The following is a 14,274-nucleotide window of genomic DNA, read 5'->3' on the forward strand; positions in this document are numbered from 1 at the left end:
AGTATCCCATCCTCCTGGCACATGGATGCATTTACCAACCCGGAAGCTCTCCAAACTCCATAGTTTAGGGGTTTTATAGAGGTCCCATTACACAGGCATGGTGGATTAAATCATCAGCCTTTGATAATTAACTCAGCCATCAGCCCTTCTCCCTTCCCCAGAGGGGTGAAGTGGGGTTGATATTTCCAATTCACTATTCACATTAGCTCTTCTGGCAACCAGCTGCCATCGTGAAGCTACCTAGGGGCTCACCAAGAGTCACCTCACGAACATAAACCCAAGTATGGTTGAAAGGAACATATAATGAACAACTAAGGACACTTTTCTCGGGGAATTTCCAAGGACTTTAGAAGCTCTTGGGCCAGGAACCAGGATAAAGACCAAATATTTATTTCTTAGCATATCACCATAGTACAAGAACTGCACCCTTAAACCTGGGTAGTCAGGAGGTTAGCATCAGAACTGAATAAGTACACACAGTATATAAGTATTTCACAACACACCTTTAGCCAATTAAACATAAGCTCACTCAACCTACAGCAGATGTTCACAGAGCCTTTGAGTCACGGCAATTAATTAGGGGCAGTCTTCCCGTGTGCGGTGAACTTATGTTATTTGTAAATAGGTTTCTTCTGAACTTTGAAACAGATTTTCCCAAAGAAACAGTGTTACAGGGACGCCTGGGTGGCTCAGTCAGTTGAGCATGTGCCTTGGGCTTAGGTCGTGATACCAGGGTCCTGGGATTGAGTCCCATGTTGGCTACCTGCTTCTCCCTCTGCCTGCCACTTTCCCTGCTTGTGCTCTCTCTCTCTCTGACAAATAAATACATAAAATCTTTAAAAAAAAGTGTTACAGTAGTGATTCTGACTGACCCACAAAATGTAATTCAAATTATAACACTTCCCAGCAATCCTGTGAACTAAACAGTATCTTTTCTTTTTTATATAAATAAACTTTTTAAAAATTTTTATTTACTTATTTGACAGACAGAAAGCATGAGCAGGGGGGAGCAGCAGGCAGAGGAGGAAGCAGACTCCCCTTAAAGCAGGGAGCCAGATCCGAGGCTCCATCCCAGAACTCTGGGATCATGACCAAAACCGAGGCAGACGCTTAACTGTCTGAGCCACCCAGGTACCCCTAAACAGAATCCTTTCAACAAAAATCCACTTTTACTAAATCAGCCAGAGCTGGGTCTTGTGTTTTCTAATAAATAAACTTGTCAAAAAAAAATCTTTATAAGTACGTGAATCCCTGAGAATGTACCTCCTTCTCCCATTCACATAGCCTGTAACCACTGCAACAGAAGGGGAGCAATTTTTCTCCTTAGAACTATTACTCCTTTTTTTTTTTTTTTAAGATTTTATTTATTTGACAGAGATCACAAGTAGGTATAGAGGCAGGTAGAGAGAGAGGAAGGGAAGCAGGCTCCCCACTGAGCAGAGAGCCCGATGTGGGGCTCGATCCCAGGACCCTGAGATCACGACCTGAGCAGAAGGCAGAGGCTTTAACCCACTGAGCCACCAAGGTGCCCAAAAGCTATTACTCCTTTCGACAAAATGACTTGATCAAGAAACTTCTAGGAAGCCAACTTGTGTGTGTGTGTGTGTGTGTGTGTGTGTGTGTATACTCATGCTATGTAATTACAGGGATGTCTATTACTATTTCCAGGAAGAAACAATGGTGATAAATGGTCCCTCAAAAAAAGAGCCGGTTAAGTAATTTGTACTTCAATGGAATCATAGAAAAAGTAAAAAGAATCAAGGGATGCCTGGTTGTCTAGTCATTAAGGAGGCAACTCTTAATTTTGATTCATGTTATAATCTCAGGGTCCTGGGATTGAGCCCCATGTGGAGCCCCACAACAGGCTCTGTGCTCAGCAGGGAGACCGCTTGAGGATTCTCTCTCTCCTTCTCCCTCTGCCCTCCCCTCCCTTCTCTTTCTTCTCTTTCAAAAACATCTTTTGGGATGCCTGGGTGGCTCAGTTTGTTAAGTGTCTGCCTGTAGTTCAGGTCAGGATCCCAGGTTGCTGGGATCGAGTCCCATGTCAGTTCCCTGCTTCTCCCTCTGCCTGCCACTCCCCCTGCTTGTGTGTTCTCACTCTCTCTCTCTCTGACAAGTAAACAAATCTCTAAAAAATCAACAAATAATTTAAAAAGAAAATAAAAAGAAGTGAGCATGGAAAGATATGCCAAATACATTGTTTTATGAAAAGAAAGTTACAAACCAAATACATCAGGGGTGCCTGGGTGGCTCAATTGGTTTAGTAACCAACTCTTGATTTTGATTCAGATCATGGTCACTGAGGACCTCCGACCCCCCTCCACCCAGCCCCAGTAGGGCTCACACCAGGTGTGGAGCCTGCTTGGGATTCTCTCTCTCCCTCTCCCTTTGCCCCCCACTTCCTCCGCACATGTAGGCTTGCTCTCTCTTTCTCCTAGGACTGTATTTGTAAATCCAATATTAACAAATAATATTAGTAATATTAAACTATCTAGTAATATGTTAGAATAGGTTTTAGAGATAAACTGGAGGAATCATCCATTCCCAGTGATGGCCACTAAAATGTTGGGCTTATGGGGTGCCTGGGTGGCTCAGTGGGTTAAAGCCTCTGCCTTCGGCTCAGGTCATGGTCCCAGGGTCCTGGGATCGAGCCCCGCATCGGGCTCTCTGCTCAGCAGAGAGTCTGCTTCCTCCTCTCTCTCTGCCTGCCTCTCTGCCTGCTTGTGATCTCTGTCAAATAAATAAAATCTTTAAAAAAAATAAATAAATAAAATTAAAAAAATAAAATGTTGGGCTTACAAGGATTTCGACATCATACCATTAAATAATTTTGCAAGTAGGTTATTTTTGTAAGCAGAAAAAACAAAAAAAAATCATATTTCTTCTTCCATTTCTGACTTGCACACAATGTATTTAGGAGAGTTATAAGCCAGATTTTCAGACTTGTTGTTTTTTATGCCTTATTGGTTCAAGGATCTGTGGCATCTTTTTTTTCTTACTTATCCTATCTTTAAAAAAACAAACAAACATTTTATTTATTTGACAGAGAGAGATCACAAGTAGGCAGAGAGGCAGGCAGAGAGAGAGGAGGAAGCAGGCTCTCCACAGAGCAGAGAGCCCGATGCGGGGCTCGATCCCAGGACCCGGGATCATGACCTGAGCCGAAGGCAGAGGCTTTAACCCACTGAGCCACCCAGGCGCCCCTTATTTATCCTATCTTTTCAATTTTATTGCAGCATAATTTACAAACAATAAAAGCACCCATATTAAGTGCACAGGGTGTTTTGGCCTATGGAACTATGACTGCTAGCAAGATACACATTATTTCCATCACTCTCCCAATACTCCCCATTCCTCCTCCAACTAGCCCTGGCAACTCCTTGTATGTTTTCTTTCACTTCGGAGAGGAGTTTCATATAAATGGAACCATACAATCATGTCTGCTTCTATGTCAGGTTTCTTTCACTCAGCATAAGGTTTTTTGTTTCTTTAAGATTTTATTTGTCAGAAAGAGAGAGATTAAGAGAGAGAGAGCACAAGCAGGAGGAGTGGCAAGCAGAGGGAGCCCAATGTGTGACTTGATCCCAGGACTCCAGGATCATGACCTGAGCCAAAGGCAGATGCTTAACCGACTAAGCCACCCAGGTGTCCCTGTTTGTGGTGTGTGTGTGTGTGTGTGTTTAAGATTTTATTTATTTATTGGTTAGAGAGAGAGAGCACAAACGGGGAGCAGCAGGCAGAGGGAGATGGAGAAGTAGGCTCCACACACGGACCAAGGAGGCAGACATGGGACTCCATCCCACGCCCAGGATCATGATCCAAGCAGAAGGCAGATGTTCAGCTGATTGAGCCACCTGGGCATCTCTCAGAGTAAGGTTTTTGAGGTTCATCCACACTGTTGATCACATCAATAGCCAATTTCCTTTTATTGCCTACTAGCATTCCATCATATGGACATACCACAATTAGTATTGATGGACAGTAGAGCTGATTCCAGTTTTTAGCTAATATGGATGAAGTTGCTGCAAACATTCTGGACAAGTCTGTTGGGAGGACAATGTTTTTATTTCTCTTGGATAAATTCTTATGAGTGGAACTGCCAGATCACATGGTAAGTTTATGTTTTAATTTTACAAGAAACTGCCGAAACGGGTTTTCCAAAGCAATTGTACCATTTAATGTTCCCACCAGCACTATATGAGCCTTCCAATTGTTCCACATACTTGCCAACTTGGTATAAATACATTTTCTTTTTTTTTTTTTTTAAAGATTTTCTTAATTTATTTATTTGACAGAGAGAAATCACAAGTAGATGGAGAGGCAGGCAGAGAGAGAGGGAAGCAGGCTCCCCGCTGAGCAGAGAGTCGGGCCCTGGGATCATAACCCAAGCCAAAGGCAGCGGCTTAACCCACTGAGCCACCCAGGCGCCCCAATACATTTTCAATAAATAAACAGAAGAGCAGTGGTCCTGTTTTCTGGGAATAACTTTCTTCCCTTGCATAGGAGATCCGGAAGTTCTGAATACAGACTTTACAACATCATCAAGGATAGGATAATGGTAAGTAGGAATAATGACAAGCTCAAACTTTCCTTAATTCCCTGGGGTGTCTTATTTTTACTGGCCTATATCCAGCAGCAGGGGGAAAAAAAAAGTTTGCCAACATTTTATTTCTGACCCAAAGAGGCAGGTGGGGGCATGGTTATTATAGCAGCGGCAGAAAAGACTTAGGAATATTAAAAAAAAAGAGAAAAAAAAGAAAGAAAAGACTTAGATGAGACGTGAGGAAAACCTGCTTCCTGTTTTACTAGGAGACAATCTAGAAAAGAGGATTAGAGGCAGTTGGCCTTAAAGGCTGTTTCTCCAGCTACAGTGGAATTTTGATAAAGCCCTGGGGATAGGTGTTGCCTTACCCTTCTCTGCTCTGCCAAGCTCAAGTCCCAGCCAGGAGGGGGGAGGGGAATCCCTCTTTTTTTGGCCAAAGTTGTCACTTTACAAATCTGAAAAGCCAGTAGGGACCTCCTTCCCAACATTTCCCTGTAGCCCCAGTCCCAGGACTCCTCGACGCCCCACAGTCCCTGCCTGGTCTAGGGATTTTCCCTGACTGAATGCTGCTTTTCCTTTTGTCTCCAGCCGCCAGCCTCCTTCCCTTCCTCCCATGTTTGCTTCTTCAGCAGCTGCCTCGAGTCACAGATTCCTGGCCTCATGCCCAGCACAGACTCTGACACAGAGAAGGCAATTAATTCATACTTGTGGAATTACATCAAGGTGTTTCTGATGGTTATCTCTGGTGTGGAGTCTTGATGGTTTTACTTATGGGCTGCTTCATCATAAACATTAAAAGTTAGTTTGGGCCAAAACAAAATTCGTTTTCACTGAACTGAAATCCATTTCTCCATTTCTCTCTCGGGCCTCTCAGCCTTTGCCCCTCCCTCTGCCCTTTGCCAGCGACCTCCGTCTTTTATGTCACTGGCCCCACCTCCTCCGTACTTGAACTTCCGGTCACTGTTTTGGACATGGGAAGAGGCAACGAGGCTGAGAGTGAGTCTCTGGTTCCCTGGCATCTCAGCAAACCCCCATTCCTCACACTTTCTCCCTCCCTGTCCGTCTCCTCAAGGACCCCTGGAGGAAGGGAATATTGTTTTGTTTTAATGTGTATTGGGCTATAATAACACACAACAGAAGTGCATAGATCTTAAGTATATCTTGCAGTGAATGTTTTATAACAGCTTTATTGGGATACAATTCACATGTCATACAATTCGCCCATTTAAAGTGTTTTGTGGGGACGCCTGGGTGGCTCAGTTGGTTAAGCAGCTGCCTTCGGCTCAGGTCATGGTCCCAGCGTCCTGGGATCGAGTCCCACATCGGGCTCCTTGCTCCGCAGGGAGCCTGCTTCTCCCTCTGACTCTGCCTTCCACTCTGTCTGCCTGTGCTTGCTCTCACTCGCTCTCTCTCTGACAAATAAATAAATAAAATCTTTAAAAAAAAAAATTAAAGTGTTTTGTGGGGGACACCTGGATAGCTTAGTCCATGAAGCATTTGACATTGGTCCCTCATCCATTTTTTGTTCAGCAGGGAGCCTGTTTCTCCCTCTGCCTGCCACTCCCCCTGCTTCTGCTCTCCCCCCACAAATAAAATCTTAAAAAAAAAAAAAAGTGTTTGGGGTTTTTAGCTTATTCACAAAATTGTGCAATCATCACAATCTAATGATATATTTCATTTAAAGATTTTATTTATTTATTTATTTATTTGACACAGAGAGAGAGAGCGAGCACAAGTAGGCAGAGCAAGAGGGAGAAGCAGACTCCCCGCCCAGCAGGGAGCCCCATGCTGGCTGGATCCCAGGACTCTGGGATCATGACTTGAGCTGAAGGCAGATGCTTAACCAAGCCACCCAGGTGTCCCAGTACATTCATTTCTATTAGGTATACAGTCAGTAATGGAATTCCTGAATGATGTATATTTATTTAGCTTTTGTTTTTTAAAAGTTCCATGTGCACATACATATTTCCAGTTCTTGTGAGTTGGTGATTCTCAGTTACTTACAATTTGTCCCATTTTTTTTTCCATCTTCAAGTTTCGGGGTTCCATCTTCTTATATTTCTCAGTGACCCCAGGGGGTGTCATTAGCCGGCCACCTGATGATTACCAAGAGGGTCTTAGACAACTGACAAGCTGGAAAGAGGAACTGGGACCTCTAGCTAGGCAGTAAGGGGGCGTGTAGGTACCTATTTGGAAGGCAACAAACTGTATCTACCACAGGAAGGGCACTCGTCATACACATTTACCCTGTTGATGGAGATAGGACTTTTAGGGAAGGCTTTAAACATACATTTTGTTTGCTATTTTGCACACATGCACAAGTTTATTCATCTATGACTGGAGAAATACTTGTGAAACCTCTGCTAGAAACCAGTTTCCTAATCAAGATGCCAGGTTCTGAAATGTTTACATTATTTTGTCAGTTCTGAAGCAGGGGGCTAGGAAATTCAGCGGACATCTGGGGACTCATGCATATTCATAAGGATAATTGAGATTGGACCTGAGTTCTCAGAGCATGCTGGGAAATTTTCCAGAGTGCCTGGTTACCAGGCAGAATTCGCAGGAGCTGCTGTTCCTTTGCCTGATGACTTCCTCATCCCTCAGATCCTTGCATGGTGCCCTTCTAGTTTTGAGAGGAGGAGGACACGTCTTAGGATCACTTGGACTGTGGTCTGCTTTTCCAAAAAAGCTCTCAGTTCTTTCACCCCTGTGCTGCCTGGGAAAGTACTTCCCATCTCCTAGAGGGAAAAACATTAATGCTCAAATCATATTTTTCAGAGGGTGGTTTGAAGGCTGGCAGGATTAGCATCCTTTGGGGCAGGGAAAATGTTTGTAAAAATGCCCAGGCCCATTTCCTATCAACTGGATATAAATTTCTGTGGTAGGGTCCCAAAATATTCATTTCAGAGTTTTGTGGGTGATTCTTGTGCTCAATGAAGTTAGAGAACCCTCTGGCTTAAATTATCAATTAAATGAAAACTAACAACACAGACATATTCCTGAAACTATATCCAGGGACACCTGGGTGGCTCGGTGGCTTACGGGTCTGTCTTTGGCTCAGGCCTTGATCCTAGGGTCCTGGGATTGAGCCCCCCATCAGGTTTCCTTGCTCAGCAGGGAATCTGTTTCTTTCTCTTGCTCTACTTCTTTGTGCTGTCAAATAAATAATTAAAATCTTAAAAAAAAAAAAAAAAAAAGGAAACTATATCCAGTCCCATCCACCTGCTCCCACCAAACTGAATACTTTGTAGTTTTACCTACCCACAAGTCCCCACCAAGACTTCTCAAACACTGTTTCTTTGTTCTACAACCTGTCTTGATTTCCCTCATCCTTTAAGGCTGGCTTTGATTTCACATATTCCAAAATATCTTCCCAGAACTCTGGGTAAAGGTACCTCTCCTCTGGTTCCTATTGCTTCCTGTGATTAACTCAGGACCCCTAGAAAGCTGCAGTATTGTTGTCCAAGTAGGCACCTGTCTGTCCCATTACACTGAATCAGTTCCTGGAACACTGGGCTGACATTTTTTTTCATGGGCTGGCTGGAACCTAGCATAGAGTGGGGCACAGAGTAGGCACTCAATAAATATTGAATAAAGGGAAGAATTATCTATTATGACTTATGCCTTTTATGCCCACTTAAGAAATCCTTGCCTACCTCACCACAAAAACAAGTATTTTTTTGTTTTCGTCTAGAAGCCTTATTGTTTTATCTTTTACATTTAAGTCTATGACCCACTTTGAATTTTATTTATTTATTTGACAGAAGGAGAGAGAGAGGGTGAACACACAAGCCAGGGGAGCAGCAGAAGGAGAAGCAGGCTCCCTGCCATCCAGGGAACTTGATGTGGGGCTTGATCCCAGGACCCTGAGATCAGGACCCGAGCCAAAGGCAGATGCCCAACCAACTGAGTCACTCAGATGCCCCCTATGACCCATTTTGGTTTTTTGTTTGTTTGTTTTTTAATATTTTATTTACTTGACAGAGAGAGATCACAAGTAGGTAGAGAGGCAGGCAGAGAGAGAGGAGGAAGCAAGCTCCCTGCTGAGCAGAGAGCCTGATGTGGGGCTCGATTCCAGGACCCTAAGATCATGACCTGAGCTGAAGGCAGAGGCTTTAACCCACTGAGCCACCCAGGCTCCCCCCTATGACCCATTTTGAATTAACATTTGTGTATGGTATGAGGTAGGGGTAAAGAGTTTTGTTTTGTTGTTGTTGTTGTTGTTTTGGCATTAAGCTTCTGCCTTCGGCTTAGGTCATAATCCCAGGGTCCTGGAATCAAGCTCCAGGTGGGCTCTCTGCTCAGTAGGGAGCCTGGTTCTTCCTCTCCCACTCGCCCTGCTTGTGTGTGTCTCTCGGTCAAATAAATAAATATGTATTTATTTTTGCATACTTTAAATTAACATATAATGTATTATTTGTCTTGGGGGTACAAGTCTGTGATTCACCAGTCTTACACAATTTACAACACTCACCGTAGCACATACCCTCCCTAATGTCCATCACCCAGCCACCACATCCCTCCCACCCCTTTCCCCTCCAGCAACCCTCAGTTTGTTTCCTGAGATTATGAGCCTCTTATGGTTTGTCTCCCTCTTTGGTTTTGTCTTGTTTCATTTTCCCTCCCTTCCTGCATGATCCTCTGTCTTGCTTCTCAAATTCCTCATATCAGTGAGATCATATGTTAATTGTCTCTAATTGATTTTTTTCACTTAGCATAATACCCTCTAGTTCTATCCATGTCTTTGCAAATGGCAAGATTTCATTTTTTGATGGCTGAATAATATTCCATTGTGTATATATACCACATCTTTCTTATTCATTCATCTGTAGTTGGACATCTAGGCTCTTCCCATAGATTATCTATTGTGGACATTGCTACTATAAACATTGGGGTGCACGTGCCCCTTCGGGTCACTACATTTGTATCTTTGGAGTAAATACCCAGTAGTGCACTTGCTGGGTCGTAGGGTAGCTCTATTTTTGACCTTTTGAGGAACCTCCATACTGTTTTCCAGAGTGGCTGCACCAGCTTGCATTCCCACCAACAGTGCAGCAGTGTTCTCCTTTCTCTGCATCCTCACCAACATCTGTCATTTCCTGACTTGTTAATTTTAGCCATTCTGACTGGTGTGAGGTGGTATCTCACTGCGCTTTTGATTTTTATTTCCCTGATGCCTAGTGATGCTGAGCACTTTTTCATGTGTCTGTTGGCCATTTGGATGTCTTCTTTGCTGAAATGTCAGTTAATGTCTTCTGCCCATTTCTTGATTGGATTATTTGTTCTTTGGGTGATGAGTTTGATAAATTCTTTATAGATTTTGGATATTAGCCTTTTATCTGCTATGTTGTTTGCAAAAATCTTCTCCCATTTTGTCAGTTCTCTTTTGGTTTTGTTGACTGTTTCCTTTGCTGTACAAAAGCTTTTTATCTTGTTGAAGTCCCAATAGTTCATTTTTGCCATTGCTTCCCCTTCCTTTGGTGAGGTTTCTAGAAAGAAGTTGCTGCAGCTGAGTTCGAAGAAGTTGCTGCCTGTGTTCTCCTCAAGGATTTGATGGATTTGTGTCTCACATTGAGGTCTTTCATCCATTTTGAGTCCATTTCTGTGTGTGGTGTAAAGAAATGGTCCAATTTTCCCAATACCATTTGTTGAAAAGACTGTCTTTTTTACCATTGTTGAAGATTAGCTGACCATACACTTGAGGGTCCATTTCTGGGCTCTCTATTCTGCTCCATTGATCTATCTGTCTGTTTTTGTGCCAAAGATAAAGGTAGATTCCCGTGACCCAAGCACACTCATGGAATCCTAACTTCTGGATGGTAAGGCCTAGGAATCTGTGATTTTTTTTTTTAAGATTTTATTTATTTATTTGACAGAGAGAAATCACAAGTAGATGGAGAGGCAGGCAGAGAGAGAGAGAGGGAAGCAGGCTCCCTGCTGAGCAGAGAGCCCGATGTGGGACTCGATCCCAGGACCCTGAGATCATGACCTGAGCCGAAGGCAGCGGCTTAACCCACTGAGCCACCCAGGCGCCCAGAATCTGTGATTTTAAGTAAATAAATAAATAAAGTAAGTTGCACTTGAGCCTTTGTCATAAATCCAGGGACCATCCAGTAGGAATCTATTTCTGGACTCTTTGTTCTACTGTTCTATTTGTCTATCTAAGCCAATACCACTCTATCTTAATAACTATAGTATTATTATCATTTTAAAAAAAGATTTTATTTATTTATTTGACAGACATAGATCACAAGTAGGCAGAGAGAAGCAGGCAGAGAAAGAGGAGGAAACAGACTCCCCGCTGAGCAGAGAGCCCAATGTGGGGCTGGATCCCAGAACCCCAGGATCATGACCTGCACCGAAGGTAGAGGCTTTAACCCGCTGAGCCACCCAGGCGCCCCTTAATAACTGTAGCATTATGATAAGCCTTGAAATCTGGTAATGTAAATCTTCCTCCTTTGCTCCTCTTTTTCAAGATCTTTTATCTTGGCTATTTTAGGTCATTTGCATACAAAGTTTCGAATCACTTTGTGAATGGATTTCCTGGCTGGTTTTAATCTCTTATCTTTTATGCTTTATCTTACCAGAACATCAACCACACAGTAGCACCAGTTCCCAGAAGTTCTTTCATTTTAAATTGAGGGCCAATTTCTTGGTATACAAGCAGCCAAATGCAGCCCAGAGCTCTGAGTTCAGCAGCTCAGAGGCTGTATAGAGAAAGTCTAGACTCAACACCAAAACCAACTAGCTTGGCAAATTCCTTATTTGTGGCCCCCCAGCTTTGACCTGCCCTTGAAAGGAGCCTGTAAACTGTTCCATGACTAGACAGAGTGCATATGGAAATTTAATGTAGAGATGGCACTGTGTCCTTTGTGAAAAAGATGGATTAATAAATGAGGTTTGGAGCAACTAGAATAGATAAACTTGGAAGCCTACCTCACTGTTCACACTGAAATAAATTCAAAATAGATCAAACACTTAAATGTTAAAAATGAAACCATAAAAATACTAGGAGAACTCATAAAGTAATTTTAAAACGATATTGGAGGGAGGAAAGCTGCAAAATATAAAACATTTCTTCCTTGCAGAAAAAATCCATATCCCCAAAATGAAAAGGCAAACAATACACTGGAAAAAATTTATGAAACACCTGTTTATGGCTAAAGGCTCATTTCCTTAATATATAAAGGGTGATGTAAATTAATAACATAATACTAGCAATCTGAAAAAATGGCCAAAGGACATGACCAGACTGATTAAAAGAAAATGCATTACAAAATGGTCTTAAACAGATGAAAATATGGTAAATATCATTTATAACCTGAGAAACATGAATCAGAATTACACGGAGATATCATTTTTCATGGGGAGATTGTCAAAGATACAAAAGCTTGAGAACACACTGTGTGGTGAGGGAAACTGGCATTTCTACACACTGGTTATGAGAATGCCAACTGGTACAACTTTTGTGGGGAGCAATTAAGGAATGTTTATTCAAATGTTAGGTGAAAAGAACAGCTTACAAAAGCATATGAATAGTATAACAACATTTATCAAAAATTTTCTTTTAAAGATTTCATTTATTTATTTGACAGAGAGAGATCACAAGTAGGCAGAGAGAGAGAGGAGGAAGCAGGCTCCCTGCTGAGCAGAGAGTCCGATGCGGGACTCGATCCCAGGACCCTGAGATCATGACCTGAGCCGAAGGCAGCGGCTTAACCCACTGAGCCACCCAGGTGCCCCATTTATCAAAATTTTAAAGAAAGTGAAACTATTATATATTATTTATGGATACATACACATGCAATAAGAATATTAAGACACAGAAGGACAAATACCAGCCAATAGTATAATAGTGGTTATCTGTGGAGAGGTAGGGAAGGGAGAGATTAAGAAATGTACATGTGGTATCCAGTCTATGCTTGTAAATGTTAATATTTGTTAGATCTGTATCTAGATCTGGTATCTGCACTGGTATTCTCTTTGACAGATCTTGACACATTTGAACATTTTTTAAATTAAAAAATATAGCTTATTGGGGCGCCTGAGTGGCTCAGTGGGTTAAGCCGCTGCCTTCAGCTCAGGTCATGATCTCAGGGTCCTGGGATCGAGTCCCGCATCGGGCTCTCTGCTCAGCAGGGAGCCTGCTTCCTTCTCTCTCTCTCTGCCTGCCTCTCAGTGTACTTGTGATTTCTCTCTGTCAAATGAATAAATAAAAAAAATCTTTAAAAAAAAAAATATATAGCTTATAAGGGCACCTGGCTGGCTCAGTCGGTAGAGCATGCAACTCTTGATCTCCGGGTCACAAGTTCAAGCCCCACCTTGCATGCAACTCTTGATCTCCGGGTCACAAGTTCAAGCCCCACCTTGGGCACAGAGCTTACTTAAAGAAAAAAATAATTATTATTATAGTGAAATTCATCCCTTCTGAATTTGGGAAGTTGGCCTTGGTCATTTGGCATTCATGCGCCACCTGGTGGACTGAGTTGGAAATTCTGGGGTGGACAAAGGCCTCACCACCAAAGAGCTAGGGGGCCCCTGTGAGGAAAATGTGTGAGGCCTAGTATTACACTGGGAATTAGTGGCCAAACTAAGACCATGACCTGGATTCTTCAGACTATTATTTCCCAGTTCTGTTTTTCTCTGCCTTGAACCCTACCTTTAATTCTGGGCCTACTTTGTGCTTTCGGCCTTCTTTCGGCTGTCTGCATCTAAGCCTGTTTGATTTCAGAGCCAGAGCTGCTGTTTATTCTACTGTCAAAGCACAGGAAATCAACTGTCAGAACTGTGACATATAGTGCCTTCATTTTGTGAAGTATCAGGATTAGGTATTGAAACCTATCCATCAAGGGGGACCTGGTTGACTTAGTCAGAAGAGCATGTGACTCTTGATCTTGGGGTCCTGAGTTCAAGTCCCATGCTGGATATAGGGATTATTAAAAACAAAAGAAAACATCGGGCGCCTGGGTGGCTCAGTGGGTTGAACCTCTGCCTTCGGCTTGCGTCGTGATCTCAGGGTCCTGGGATCGAGCGCCGCGTCGGGCTCTCTGCTCGGTGGGTTCTTTGCTCAGCGGGAAGCCTGCTTCTCCCCACCTCTCTCTGCCTGCCTCTCTGCCTGCTTGTGATCTCTGTCTGTCAAATAGATAAAATCTTAAAAAAAAAAAAAAACCTTAAAAAAAAATCCATCAAGACGGAAAAGAAAAACTAGAAAAGTCATTGGGTGGAGACACTCACCATCAGTACATTTAAGTAATGCAGCCCCCTACCTCCTGTCACCCAGCTCTTCAGGCACAATGCCCCCAGGTGCTTCACTGACCTTGAGTGAGAAAGTTTCTCACCAGAGCAAATCTGCCACCAAACAGGACAAGAATGAAGGGCTTACCCCTTGCTCAAAGTCAAGAAAATGGAACCGACCATTGAATGAGTACCACTGTATGTGAAGCATTTCCCCATAATGTCAGCTCTAACAATTCTTGAGTTCCAAATTGTACAGCAAGAAGGATGGGCTTGTGGCTCCTTTGAGCTCATCCCCTTTGTCACCTGAAATGACTCAGGTCTGCCAGAGGGTGTGGAGGCTGCCTCCCAGGAGCAGGTAAGGACAAGCCCAGAGCCAGATGACTGTTTCAGCCTTAGGCACTGAGGACAAGGGGCTGGAATGGGAAAAGAGAAAGGCCAATTCATCCTACTTGGATGCCAAAAAGGCATTTGGGGTGGAGGGAAACATACTCCAT

The sequence above is a fragment of the Mustela nivalis genome (genome assembly GCF_964662115.1).
Source record: "Mustela nivalis genome assembly, chromosome: 14".
NCBI classification, from domain to species: Eukaryota; Metazoa; Chordata; class Mammalia; order Carnivora; family Mustelidae; genus Mustela; species Mustela nivalis.